Consider the following 15,785-nt stretch of genomic DNA (forward strand, 5'->3'; position numbering starts at 1 on the left):
TCGACTACATAAATAACCAAATTAATAAAAAACATACGATCATCTCAATAGATGCAGAAAAATCATTTGATAAAATCCAACATCCATTCCTACTAAAAACACTTGAGAGCATAGGAATAAATGGACTATTCCTTAAAATAATAAGGAGCATATATTTAAAACTGTCAGCCAAGATCATATGTAATGGTGATAAACCGGAGCCTTTCCCTGTAAGATCAGGAGTGAAACAAGGTTGCTCACTATCACCATTACTATTTAATATTGTATTAGAAATGCTAGCCTCTGCAATAAGAGCTGAGAAAGAGATTCAAGGAATTAGAGTAGGAAATGAGGAAATCAAACTATCACTCTTAGCAGATGACATGTTGGAATACTTGGAGAACCCCAAAAAATTATTGCTAAATCTGCTAAAAAATTATTAGAAATAATTCACAATTTTAGCAATGTTGCAGGATACAAAATAAATCCACATAAATCCTCAGCATTTTTATACATTACCAACACAATCCAACAGCAAGAGATACAAAGAGAAATTCCATTCAAAATAACGGTTGATAGTAGAAAATATTTGTAAACATATCTACAAAAGGAAAGTCAAAAATTATATGAGCCAAACTACAAAACACTTGCCACAAAAATAAAGTCAGATTTAAATAATAAGAAAGACATTAAGTGCTCTTGGATAGGCCCAGTGAATATAATCAAGATGACAATACTCCCTAAACGAATCTATTTATTTAGTGCTATACCAATCAGACTCCCAAAAAACTATTTTAATGACCTAGAAAAAATAACAACAGAATTCATATGGAACAACAAAAGGTCGAGATTTTCAAGGGAAGTAATGAAAAAAAAATTAAATGAAGGTCGTCTAGCTGTACCTGATCTAGAACTATATTATAAAGCAACAGTCACCAAAACCATTTGTTATTGGCTAAGAAATAGACTAGTTGATCAGTGGCATAGGTTAGGTTCACAGGGAAAGATAGTGAATAAAAATATCAACTAGTGTTTGACAAACCCAAACATCCCAACTTTTGACATAAGAATTCATTATTTGACAAAAACTTCTGGGAAAACTGGAAATTTGTATGGCAGAAACTAGGCAGGGACCCACATTTAACACCACATACTAAGATAAGATCAAAATGGGTCTAATAATTAGGCATAAAGAATGAAATTATCAATAAATTAGAGGAACATAGGATAGTTTACCCTCAGACATGTGGAGGAGGGAGGAATTTGTGTCCAAAGGAGAACTAGAGATCATTACTGATCACAAAATAGAAATTTTGATTACACCAAATTAAAAAGTTTCTGCACAAACAAAACTAATGCAAACAAGATTAGAAGGGAAGTAACAAATTGGGAAAACATTTTTACAGTTAAAGGTTCTGATAAAGTCCTCATTTCCAAAATATATAAAGAATTGAGTCAAATTTATAAGAAATCAAGCCATTCTCCAATTGATACATGGTCAAAGGATATGAACAGACAATTTTCAGATGATGAAATTAAAACTATTTCCACTCATAGGAAAGAGTGTTCCAAATCACTATTGATCAGAGAAATGCAAATTAAGACAATTCTGAGATACCACTATACACCTGTCAGATTGGCTAAGATGACAGGAACAAATCATGATGAATGTTGTTGGGGATGTGGAATAACTGGGACACTAATACATTGTTGGTGGAGTTGTGAAAGAATCCAACCATTCTGGAGAGCAATCTGGAATTATGCCCCAAAAGTTACCAAAATGTGCATACCCTTTGACCCAGCAGTGCTACTATTGGGCTTATATCTCAAGGAAAGGCTAAAGAAGGGAAAGGGACCTGTAAGTGCCAAAATGTTTGTGGCAGCCGTTTTCATAGTGGCTAGAAGCTGGAAGATGAACTGATGTCCATCAATTGGAGAATGGTTGGGTAAATTATGGTATATGAATGCTATGAGATATTATTTTTCTGTAAGAAATGACCAACAGGAGGAATACATAGAGGCTTGGAGAGATTTACATCAACTGATAGCTTACATCAGCTAGGAGATCATTATACACTTTAACAATGATACTGTATGAGGATGTATTCTAATGTAAGTGGATATCTTCAACATAGAGAAGAGCTAATTCAATTCCACTTGATTAATGATGGACAGAATCACCTATATGCAGAAAAGGAACACTGGGAAATGAGTGTAATCTGTGAGCATTTTTTTTTGTTTGTTTATTTGTTTTTTGTTTTTATTTCCGGATTATTTTTACCTTCAGAATTCAATTTTTCCTTTGCAAAAACAACAACAACAAAATTTGGTTCTGCACATATATGTTATACGTAGGATATACTATAAGATATTTAATATGTATGGGAATGCCTGCCATCTAGGGGAGGGGGTGGAGGGAAGGAGGGGAAAATTTCAGAACAGAAGGGAGTACAAGGAATAATGTTGTAAAAAAATTTACCTATGCATATTTACTGTCAAAAATGTTATAATGATAAAATTAATAAAACAAATTATAATTTACAAAAAAATTCAATAGATGTGGGAAAATTGGCAAAAAACATTCCTATTAAAAGCATTAGAAAATGTAACAATAGCTATAGCTTTCCCTTAAAATGATAAATAGTATCTATTTAAAACTAATAAGCAAACATTATCTATAATGAAGAAAAAAGTTTTCTAATAACATCAGGCATGAAGCACAAGTGCCCAGTATCAGCATTACTATTTGATTTTTGTAGAGGGCCTCAGATAGTGAGGGGTCTCTGAGTAAGATATAAGACTCTTCAACCCAGAGGGAACCTGCTAACAATGTCTGATTTGGCTCCCTAACTCTCCTAAGAGCTTTCAACCTTCCTGGGAAGTCAGGAAAGGTGTGCCACCTCCTTTTGGTCCCCTCACTCTTCCTGAGTAGTTAGGGAGAGCATGACTATCTGTGCTCTACTTGGAACAAGGGATACTTACAAGAAAGAGTGGCATTTACATATCAACACCAGGGCACTTATACTTACTACTTGTGCAGTGTGATATGGTGAGGTCATGGTTCTACAGCTGACACATGCTTAGTGATGTACTTGTACTAAGGTATTTAAGGGCTGAGAGGACTTGAAATAAACGGACTCCATTTTTGTCCATTCTCATGAGTCTCTGGCCTTCATCACTTCTCCACTAAGACCACAAACATGGCCTGGTCCCAAGGTCCTCCAGAGAGCTCCTCTGGATGGTATATTTTGCCACCCTAGCATAGGGGCTCTAGAAAACAAGTACTTTTGTCACCTCAACTTGGGGACTCTAGGAAACACATTACATATTTTGTTCTAAAAATGCTAGTTCTAACAATAAGAGAAGAAAAATAATACATAGTAAGGATACACAACTATTATTGTTTATAAATGATATGGTAGTAGACTTAAATAATCCTAGAAAAATTGAATAAAAATAGCTTTTGTAGTGAACCACAGATAGTGGGGGAACTCTTGATGAGATATAAGATCCTTTATCCCAGAGGGAACCTGCTGAGCATTTCTGGTTCAGTTCTCATCTCCTCTTAGGATATCTCACCCATCCTAAGAAGTTAAGGGGGGGGCAGGACCACCTGTATTCTACTTGAAGCAGTAATACTACAGTAAGAGAAACATTTACATATTAATAGCAGGGTGCTTATAGTTAGCACTTGCTCAGTGTGCTATGGTGATATAATGTTAATAAGGTTTTTAGGGTCTAACAGGACTTGAAATAAATGGAATCCATTTGTGATTATCCAAGTGAGTCTTGCCTCATCACTCCTCCACTAAGACCAAGGACTAGAGCTGGTAACAAGATCCTCCAAAGAGCTAGTTTGGTTGGTATATTTTGGCACCCCAACGTGGGGATTCTAGAAAGCCCACTAGAAGCTTGAAATATTTAGCAACTTTAGCAACATAACTGGGTATAAGACAAAAAAAAAATTAGCCTTTCCAGATATTACCAAAATGATTAATAAAAGAAAAATTTTCACATGAAATAATCAGAGACATATAAATTACTTTGGAATCCACCTGCTATGAGAAATCCAAGAACCATATGAACACAATTGCAAATCACTTTTTATGCAAAAAAGTCAAATCTGAACAATTGGACATATGTTAATTAATCATAGGTAGACTACCTATTCTATCTAAATTAATTTACTTACTTAGCCTGATACAATTCAAATTACAAAAAAGAAAAAAAAAAATCTTAAAGAGCTAGAAAAAAAATATAGCAAAATTCCTATGGAATAATAAAAAGTAAAGAATATCAAAGGAATCAATGAAAAAATGTATAGAAAGGTAGTTTAATGGTATTGTATCTCAAATTTTATTACCAAGCAAAATCAGTAAAGCAATGTGGTACTGAGTAAAAATAGAGTGATGAATCAATGAAAAAAATAACTTATTTAAGAGTTCAATTGCCTAAATGTAAAAAGAGATACAAAAGCTAACTGTAGAAAATAATTGACAAAAACTAGAATTGAGCAAATGGAAGTGAATGACTCAATGAAGCATCAAGAATCAGTCAAATAAAGCAAAAAAAAAAAAAAAAAAATATATATATATATATATATATATATATATATATATATATATATATATATATATATATATATATATATAAGAATATAAAATACCTCATTAGAAAAGCAACAGACTTGGAAAATAGATCCAGAAGCGACAATCTAAAAATTACTGGACTACCTGAAAAGCTTTATTAAAAAAAAAAAAATCCTAGAAAACATCTTTCAGGACTTTCAGGAAATCATCAAGGAAAATTGTCCTTTTGTACTAGAACCAATGTTCTATTACCAGAGGATAAAATAGCCATTGAAAGAATCTACCAATCATCTCCTGAAAGAGACACCAATAATCTAAGGAATATTGTAACTTCCAGAATTATAAGATGTCAAAGAATATTCTTCAATGAACCAGAAAGAAACAATTCAAATATTGAAGAACCACAATAAGGATTATGCATAATCTAGCAAGTTTCAGTGTAAAGGCTTGAAGAGCCTGAAATTAGGTATTCTGGAGGTCAACAAAACTTGGATTGCAGGCAAGAATCAATTATCCAGTAAATTCAGCATTATCTTTCAGGACAATGAAATAGGGGATTTTCATTTATTTTTAATGAAAAGACCAGAGCAGAACAGAAAATTTGATCTTCAAATACAGAATGTAAGAGATGCATTAAAGGTAAAAAGGGAAGGAATTTTTTTTTTTAATCTTAAAAGTTTTACATCTCCTATATGGGAAAATGATATTTTAACTTTTCAGAATTATATTTTTTTAGGGGTATAGCTAGAGGATGTGACTTTACTGTGATGATATGAAAAGATGCTAGAAGTGAAAAAGAGTTTGTACTGGAAGAAGAGGAAAAGGGAACTAAAATGGGTTAACGTATATCCCATGAAGTGACATAAAAGACCTACTACAGTTGAGGGAAGGAAGGATGGGAAGTCAGCATTGTGCGAACGTTAATCTCATCAGATTTGACTCAAAGAAAGAATAGCAGACATATTTAGCTTAAAATAGAAAATTTTATCTCCCTATATAAAAGTAAGAGGAGAAAGGGGAAAGGAAAGAGGGAGACAATAGAAGAGAGAATAGAAGTAGAAGGGGAAAAGAACAAAAAAGGGCAGATTGGTTGTACAAGGGAAGGACAGATTGAGGGAGATGGTGGTCAGAAGCAAAACAGTGGGGAAGAGGGAAAGGGAGAAGAAAAAGAAAAGTATATGCCATGGGATATAGGATGACATAAAATATAAAATTAGTAATTTTAACTGTGAATGAGAACAGAATAAACTCTCCCACAAAACAACAGTGGATCACAGTCTGCATTAAAAATCACAATCTTATAATATGTTGTTTATAAGAAATATATATATGTATATATATATATATATATATATATATATATATATATATATATATATATGTTTTAATAGAGTGACACATACAGAGTAAAGTTAAATGCTAGAGCTGAATCTATTATGCTTCAGCTGAAGTTAAAAAAAAAAATCAGGGGAAATGAATCTTATCTCAGATAAAAGAAAAAGCAAAAATAGATGTAATTGAAAGAGACAAGGAAGGATATTAATTTTGCTAAAGGATACCATAGATAATGAAGTGATATCAATACTAAACATATATGCCCCAAGCACTATAACATCCAAGTTCCTAGCAGAGAATTAGAGAACTGAAAGAAGAAATAAACAGTAAAACAATAATAATGGAGGTCTTAATCTTGCTTTATCAAAACTAGATAAATTGAACTAGAAAATAAACAAGAAAGAAGATAAGGGAACAAATATAATCTTAGAAAAGTTAGGTATGATAGAACTATTGGAAAAAACTCAATAGGGACAGAAAGGAATTTTTTTTTTCTCTCCGCAGCATATGGAACCTACACCGAAATTGACCATGTATCAAGGCATTAAAAACCTCAAAATCAAATTCAGAAAGAAATAATAAATGCATCTTTTTTTCAGATTATGATACATTAAGATTACAAGTAATAAAGAGCCAGGTAAGAAATGGACTAGTTGATCAGCGGAATAAGTTAAGTTCACAGGACGAAATAGTCAATAACTATGGTAATCTATCGTTTGACATACCCAAAGGCCCCAACTTTTGGGGTAAGAATTCACTATTTGATAAAAATTATTAGGAAAATTGGAAACTAGTATTCCAGAAACTAGGCACTGACCAATAATTAACACCATACACCAAGATAAGGTGAAAATGGGTTCATGATCTAGGCATAAAGAGTGAGATTATAAATAAATTAGAAGAACATAGAATAGTTTACCTCTCAGACTTGTGGAGGACGAAGGAATTTATGACCAAAGAAGAACTAGAGATCATTATAGATCACAAAACTGAAAATTTTGATTATATTAATTTAAAACGTTTTGTATAACCAAAACTAATGCAGACAAGATTAGAAGGAAAACAATGAACTGGAGAAACATTTTTAAAGTCAAAGGTACTGATAAAGACCTCATTTCCAAAATATATAGAGAATTAACTCAAATTTATAAGAAATCAAGCCATTATCTAATTGATAAATTGGCAAAGGATATAAACAATTTTCAGATGAAGAAACCAAAACTATTTCTAGTCATATGAAAAAAGTGCTTCAAATTATTATTAATCAGAGAAATGAAAAATTAAGACAAATCTGAGATACCACTATACACCTCTCAGATTGGCTAAGATGACAAGAAAAGATAATGATGAATATTGGAGGGGATGTGGGAAAACAGAAACACTGATGCATTGTTGGTGGAATTGTGAATGGATCCAGCCATTCTAAAGAGCAATTTGGAACTATGCTCAAAAAGTTATCAACTTGTGAATGCCCTTTGATCCAGCAATTTTACTACTGGGCTTATAACCCAAAGAGATCTTAAAGAAGGGAAAGGGATCTATACATGCAAAAATATTTGTGGCACTTCTTTTTGTAGTGGATAGAAACTGGAAATTGAATTGATGCTCATCAATTGGAGAATGGCTCAATAAATTATGGTATATGATTGTTATGGAATATTATTGTTCTGTAAGAAATTACCAGCAGGATGATTTCAGACAGTATTGGAGAGACATACATGAACTTGTGCCAAGCAAAATGAGCAGAACTAGGAGATCATTATAAACTTCAACAATACAATATGGTGATCAATTCTGATGGGCATGGCTCTCTTCAACAGTGAGATGATCCAAACCAATTCCAATTGTTCAGTTATGAAAAGAATCAGCTACACCCAGAGAGAGAAGTATGGGAAATGAGTGTGTACCACAGCATAGCATTAACACTCTGTTATTGTGTGCATGCATTTTTTTGTTTGTTTGTTTTTCCCCCTCAGGTCTTTTTTTTAATCTTCTTTCTAGATCCAAGCTTTATTGAGCAGCAAGATAACTGTATGGATATGTATACATACATTATATTTAACATATACTTTAACACATTTGACATGTATTGAACTACCTGACATCTAGGGGAGGGTGTGAGGGAAAGGAAGGGAAATGTTGAAACAGAAGGTTTTGCAAGGATCAATGTTGAAAATAATGCATATGTTTTGTAGATTAAAATCATCAATGTATTACAGAAACACTGTAAAAAAATTAGGAAAAAAGAGATGAAAAATTCCTTGGAAATTAAACAATCGATTCCTAAAAACTGACTTAGTGAAAAAATAAATCTTAGAAAAAATTGAAAATTCATCCAAGAGAATGAGAACAATGAGATCTTATACCAAAATTTATGAGATGCAGCCAAAGAAGTTCTTAGGAGAAAATTTTATATCCCTAGATGTATACTTGAATAAAAGAGAGAAAGAGATAATCAATGAATTGAGCATGCAACTAAAAAGAATAAGGAAAGAAAAAACCTTATAAAACAAAAAATTGAAAACTCCCAAATATATACAAACTTTGAAATTCTGAAAATAAAAAGGGGATTAATAACATTAATGATAAGAAAACTTTATGAAATAATATACAAAACTAAGAGTTATCCTTATAAAAAAGTAGCAAAGTAGATAAACCATTTTATTTTAATTTGATTAGACATAGGGACAAAGAAAATCAAATTGCTAATATCAAAAATGAAAAGGGTGAATTTTCCACCAATGAAAAGGGAGTTAGAGCAATAATTAGGAACTATTTTACTGAAATGCATGGCAATAAATCTGATAATCTAAGTTAAATGATTGAATACTTTTTTTGATAATTTATTAATTTTATAATTATAATTTTTTGACAGTACATATTCATGGTAATTTTTTTTACAACATTATTCCTTGCATTCTCTTTTCCAAATTTTCCCCTCCATACCTCCCCTAGATGGCAGGCAATCCCATATATATTAAATGTGTTACAGTATATCCTAGATACAATATATGTGTGTAAAACCAAATTTCTTGTTCCTCGGTAAAAATTGGATTCCAAATTTATAAGTAACCTGAGTAGAAAGACAAAAGTGCAAATATTTTACACTCCTTTCTCAGTGTTCCTTCTCTGGGTCTAGCTGTCTCTGTATATCATTGATCACCTGGAACTGAATTGGATCTTCTCTATGTTGAAGATATCTACTTCAATAAGAATATAACTTTATACAATATCTTTGTTGAAGTGTATAGTGATCTCCTGGTTCTGCTCGTTTCACTTAGCATCATAAGATGTAAGTCTCTACAAGCCTCTCTTTATTTCTCCTGCTGGTCATTTCTTACAGAGCAATAATATTCCATAACCTTCATATACCATAATTTACCCAACCATTCTCCAATTGATGGGCATTTTCCACTTTCTAGCCACTACAAAAAGAGCTGCCACAATCATTTTGGCATATACAGGTCTCTTTCCCTTCCTTAGTATTTCTTTGGGATATAAGCCCAGTAGTAGCACTGCTAGCTCAAAGGGCATGCACAATTTGATAACTTTTGGGTTGTAGTTCCAAATTGCTCTCCACAATGGCTGGATTCTTTCACAACTCCACCAATAATGAATCAGTGTCCCAGTTTTCCCACATCCCCTGCAACATTCATCATTATCTTTTCCTGTCATCTTAGCCAATCTGACAGGTGTGTAGTGGTATCTCAGAGTTGTCTTAATTTGCATTTCTCTGATCAGTAGAGATTTGGAACACATTCATATGAGTGGAAATAGTTTCAATTTCATCATCTGAAAATTGTCTGTTCATATCCTTTGACCAATTATCAATTAGAGAATTGTTTGATTTTTTATAAATTAGGGTCAATTCTCGATAGATTTTGGAAATAAGGACTTTATCAGAACCTTTAACTGTAAAACTATTTTGCCAATTTGTTACCTCCCTTCTAATCTTGTTTGCATTACTTTTGTTTGTACAAAAGCTTTTTAATTTGATGTAATCAAAATCTTCTATTTTGATATCAATAATGAACTCTCTTTCTCCTTTGGCCATAAATTCCTTCCTCCTCCACAAGTCTGAGAGGTAGATTATCCTCTGTTCCTCTAATCTATTTATGATCTCATTCTTTATGCTTAAATCATGGACCCCTTTTGATCTTATCTTGGTATATGGTGTTAAGTGTGCATCCATATCTAATTTCTGCCATACTAATTTTCAGTTTTAACAACAGTTTTTGTTTTGTTTTGTTTTGTTTTTTTCAAATAATGAATTCCTATCCCAAAAGTTGTTATCGTTGGGTTTATCAAACACTAGATTGCTGTAGTTGTACCCTATTTTGTCCTGTGTACCTAATCTGTTGCACTGATGAACTAGTCTATTTCTTAGCCAATACCAAAGGGTTTTGGTGACTGCTGCTTTATAATATAGTTCTAGATCAGGTACAGGCATCTTCATCTTACTCTTTTTTCATTAATTCCCTTGAAATCCTTGACCTTTTGTTCTTCCATATGAATTTTTTTGTTATTTTTTTCTAGGTCATTAAAATAGTTTCTTGGGAGGCTGATTGGTATAGCACTAAATAAATATATTAGTTTGGGGAGTATTGTCATCTTTATTATATCAGCCTATCTAAGAGCACTTAATATCTTTCCAATTATTTAAATCTGACTTTATTTTTGTGGCAAGTGTTTTGTAATTTTGCTCATATAATTCCTGATCTTATAGGGAAAGGTTCCAGTTTATCTCTATTACATATTATGCTTACTGATGGTCTTAAATATATGCTCTTTACTATTTTAGGAATAGTCCATTCATTCCTATACTCTCAAGTGTTTTTAGTAGGAATGGATGTTGTATTTTATCAAATGCTTTTTCTGCATTTATTGAGATGATCATATGTTTTTTATTAATTTGATTATTAGACTTCCGGCCAAGATGGCAGTGTGGAGGCAGATAGCTGCTTGAGCTCCGCGTTTTCTCTCAGAACTTACTTCATGACAAGCCTCAGAGTTAATGCTTGACCGAGAAAGAAATCCACAAATAATCACCAAGAAAAGACATAATTGAAATTCGCCAGAAAAGGTCTGTGTTTGCTCGGGGGAGGGTCAATCAGACTGGGTGCAGACTGAGGGCAGGCAAGCCAGAGCAAGACAGGCATCTCACACAGCTCAGACCAGAGGGGGAGGGGTAGAATTTCTGCCATTTCTGCAAAAATGATTTTACCCCACTGTGGATACTCCATCTTGGCAGCAAGCCAGGATCAGTGGAGAGGGTGTTAACACTGGAGGTGAAGATTAAAACCCCGGAAAGCTACTCTCTCAGAACCCATCTACCCCCACCCCCACCTGGACTCCCAAAAAACTATTTTAATGACCTAGAAAAAATAACAACAGAATTCATATGGAACAACAAAAGGTCGAGAATTTCAAGGGAAGTAATGAAAAAAAAATTAAATGAAGGTGGTCTAGCTGTACCTGATCTACAATTATATTATAAAGCAACAGTCACCAAAACCATTTGGTATTGGCTAAGAAATAGACTAGTTGATTAGTGGCATAGGTTAGGTTCACAGGGCAAGATAGTGAATAAAAATATCAATCTAGTGTTTGACAAACCCAAACATCTCAACTTTTGACATAAGAATTCATTATTTGACAAAAACTGCTGGGAAAACTGGAAATTAGTTTGGCAGAAACTAGGCATGGACCCACATTTTCCACCACATACTAAGATAAGATCAAAATGGGTCCAATATTTAGGCATAAAGAACAAAATCATAAATAAATTGGAGGAAGATGGGATGGTTTACCTCTCAGACTTGTGGAGGAGGAAGGAGTTTGTGTCCAAGGGAGAACTAGAGACCATTATTGATCACAAAATAGAAAATTTTGATTACACCAAATTAAAAAGTTTCTGCACAAACAAAACTAATGCAAACAAGATTAGAAGGGAAGTAACAAATTGGGAAAACTTTTTTACAGTTAAAGGTTTTGATAAAGGCCTCATCTCCAAAATATACAGAGAATTGACTTTAATTTATAAGAAATCAAGACATTCTCCAATTGATACATGGTCAAAGGATATGAACAGAAAATTTTCAGATGATGAAATTGAAACTATTTCCACTCATATGAAAGAGTGTTCTAAATCACTATTGATAAGAGAAATGCAAATTAAGACAACTCTGAGATACCACTACACACCTGTCAGATTGGCTAAGATGACAGGAACAAATAATGACAAATGTTGGAGGGGATGTGGGAAAACTTGGACACTGATGCATTGTTGGTGGAGTTGTGAAAGAATCCAACCATTCTGGAGAGCAATCTGGAATTATGCCACAAAAGTTATCAAAATGTGCATACCCTTTGACCCAGCAGTGCTACTCCGGGGCTTATATCCCAAGGAAATACTAAAGAAGGGAAAGGGACCTGTATGTGCCAAAATGTTTGTGGCAGCCCTTTTCATAGTAGCTAGAAACTGGAAAATGAATGGATGTCCATCAATTGGAGAATGGTTGGGTAAATTATGGTATATGAATATTATGGAATATTATTGTTCTGTAAGAAATGACCAACAGGAGGAATACAGAGAGGCTTGGAAAGACTTATATCAACTGATGCTAAGTAAAACTAGCAGACCCAGAAGATCATTATACACTTCAACAATGATATTGTATGAGGATGTATTCTAATGCAAGTGGATATCTTCAACATAGAGAGAAACTAATCCAATTCTAATTGATCAATGATGGATAAAATCAGCTACATCCAGAAAAGGAACACTGGAAAATGAGTATAAACTGTGAGCACTCTTTTGTTTCATTTTGTTTTGTTTTTCTACCCAGATTATTTTTAGCTTCTGATTACAATTCTTCCTTTGCAACAACAACAACAACAACAACAAATTTCGGTTCTGCACATATATATTGTACCTAGGTTATGGTATAAGATATTCAATATGTATGGGAATGCCTGACATCTAGGGGAGGGGATGGAGGGAAGGAGGGGTATAACTCTGAACAGAAGGGAGTACAACGGATAATGTTGTAAAAAAAATACCTATGAATATGTACTGTCAAAGAAAATGTTATAATTATAAAAATTAATAAAAAATTATAAAAAAAGATTATAATAAAATTCCTTTCTGCTTTTGCCTTGGAAAAAATTATTAATATGGTCAATTATACTAATAGATTTCCTAATATTAAATCAGCCCTGCATTCCTACTTGATCATAGTGTATTATCTTGGGGTTGATTTTCTGAAGTCTTTTTGCTAATATCTTATTTAAGATTTTTAGCATCAATATTCATTTTAAGATTTTTAGCATCAATATTCATTAAAGAGATTGCCCTATAGTTTTCTTTCTCAGTTTTCAACCTACCTGGTTTAGGTATAAGTACTATGTCTATGTCATAAAAGGAGTGTAGTAGGATTCCTTCATCCCCTATTTTTTCAAATAGCTTACATCATATTGGGGCTAATTGTTCTTTAAATGTTTTTAAGGGAGTTTTGCTGCTGAGGGAGTTTTACTACTGGAGAATTCCACTGCCTCAGGCTGAGCCTTGCACTATATGGATTAGAGGCTGCCCCAGACTGTGTCCCCCTGCTGTTCAGGTTCTTAACTGCCCCAAGGAAAAGCCCCAGACAGCAGAAGGCAGCTGCACAGCCTTGCTGTGATCAGTGTTAGGTTACTTCCAGTTTGGGGTAGTTATAGGATCTGACTTTTTTTTTTTTTTTTTAGTGGCTTTGATTTCTATTCTGATCTGCTGTTTTACAAGCAGAGTTGAGCTATCAGCCTATGCCAGATTCCTCTATCTCAGTAGCTTCTCTGATTCCAGAGTTCTTCCCAGCCTTTTTGGCACAATGTGCTAGCCCCTAGTCCAACCCTGTCTGTGCCAGTCTTTTTTTTTTTTTCCTCACCTTGTAACCAAACTTTTCTGTCAAAATTCCAGATTCCCTGTGGCTGGTAAGTTATGCTTCTAATCCTTTTAATTTTTATCAGTCTAGTGCTATTTTTGAGGCTGATTTAACTAGTTGGTATTGAGGGTAAAAGGGAGCTTAGAAATTCATGTGTATTTTCTCTACCATCTTGGGTCCACCCCAAAATGATTTCATACTTACAAAACATAGATTGCAAAGTTTAACAGAGTAGGAAATAAATAAATAATTTACATAGTCCACTTTAGAAAAATAAATTGAATAAACTGTTCACTTCCTAAGGGGGAAAAAAAAAAAACTCTTGGGCCAGAGGGGTTTATAAGTTAATTTTATGAAAAATTTAAAGAACAATTTGTTCCAATACTATGCAAAGTATTTTTTTAATATGCTTCTGTCTTTATACAGTTAATATCATTTCTTTCTCTGGAGGCATCATTAGTCCTTTGGAATAACCAAAATATTATATTGCAAAGACTAGCTAAGTCATTCACATTTCTTCACTGAATATTGTTGCTGTTACTGTATACAGTGTTGCAAAGTATTTGTAAAAAATAAAGAAATAAGGCGTAGTACCAAATTTATTTTATGACACAAATATGTACCTACCAAAAACAAGAACAAAACAGGGAAAGGAAATTATAGACAAATTCTTGTAATGAAATATTGGTGCAAAAATCTCAAAACATTAACAAAGGGATTATAGCAAGTTATTCTCAGGATAATACACAATAACCGAGTTGGATTTATACCAGGAATGCAATGCTTGTTCAATATTAGAAAAAAACTATTAGTATAATTGACTATATAAATAACCATGCTAACAGAAATCATATAATTAATTCTATAGGTGTAGAAAAAGCATTTCACAAAGTTCAGCATTCATTCCTATTAAAAGCACTAGAATGTATAGGAACAAATATACTTTACCTTAAAATGTTAGGTAGCATCTATTTAAAACCATTAGCAAAAATCATATATAAGGTGGATAAATTAGAACTATCCCTAATAAAATCAGGGGTGAAAAAAGGTTACCCACTATTATTATTAATAGCCAACATTGTACTAAAAAGTTTAGCTTTAGCAGTGAGAAAAAAAAAAAAAAGAGATTAAAGGAAGTAGATAGTAAAGGAGGAAAAATGTTATGCTTCTTTGCAAATGATATGATGGATTCCTAGAAAATCAACTAAAAAACTACTAGAAATAATTTACAACTTTAGAACAGTTGAAGGATACAAAGTAAATCCTCAGAAATCAACCCCTATTTATATGTTCCCAATAAAGTTCAGCAGCAAGATAGATGAAAAGAAATTTCACTTAAAATAACTGTGTGCCTACCAAAAACAAGAACAAAACAAGGAAAGGAAATTATAGACAAATTCGTGTAATGAAATATTGATAAATAAAACATTTGGGAATCTACCTGTCAAGATAAAGTCAGGAAGTATATGAACAATTTATTACAAAACAATTTATTTTTTAGAGTTTTTTTTTTTATTTTCAAAACGTAGGCATGGATAATTTTTCAACATTGACCTTTGCATAGCCTTGTGTTTCAGATTTTCCCCTGCTTCCCCCCCACCCTGCCCTAGATGGCAAACAATTTAATGTATGTTATAGAAGTTAAAATATATGTTAAAACTAATATGTGTAGGCATATTTATATAGTTCTCTTACTGCACACGAAAAATAAGGTCATAAAGAAAGAAAATAAGTTAGTAAACAAAATGTAAGCAAACAACAAAAAGAGTGAAACTATTATGTTGTGATCCACATTCAGTCACTACAATCTTCTCCCCGTGTGTAGATGGCTCGCTTCATCACAAGATCATTGGAACTGGCATCAATCTTCTTATTGCTGGAAAGAATCATGTTCATCAGATTTGATTGTCCTATAATATTGATATTTGCAGGTACTGTGGTCTCCTGGTTCTGCTCTCCT

This window comes from Sminthopsis crassicaudata, chromosome 2 (assembly GCF_048593235.1).
Source record: "Sminthopsis crassicaudata isolate SCR6 chromosome 2, ASM4859323v1, whole genome shotgun sequence".
Classification (NCBI taxonomy): domain Eukaryota; kingdom Metazoa; phylum Chordata; class Mammalia; order Dasyuromorphia; family Dasyuridae; genus Sminthopsis; species Sminthopsis crassicaudata.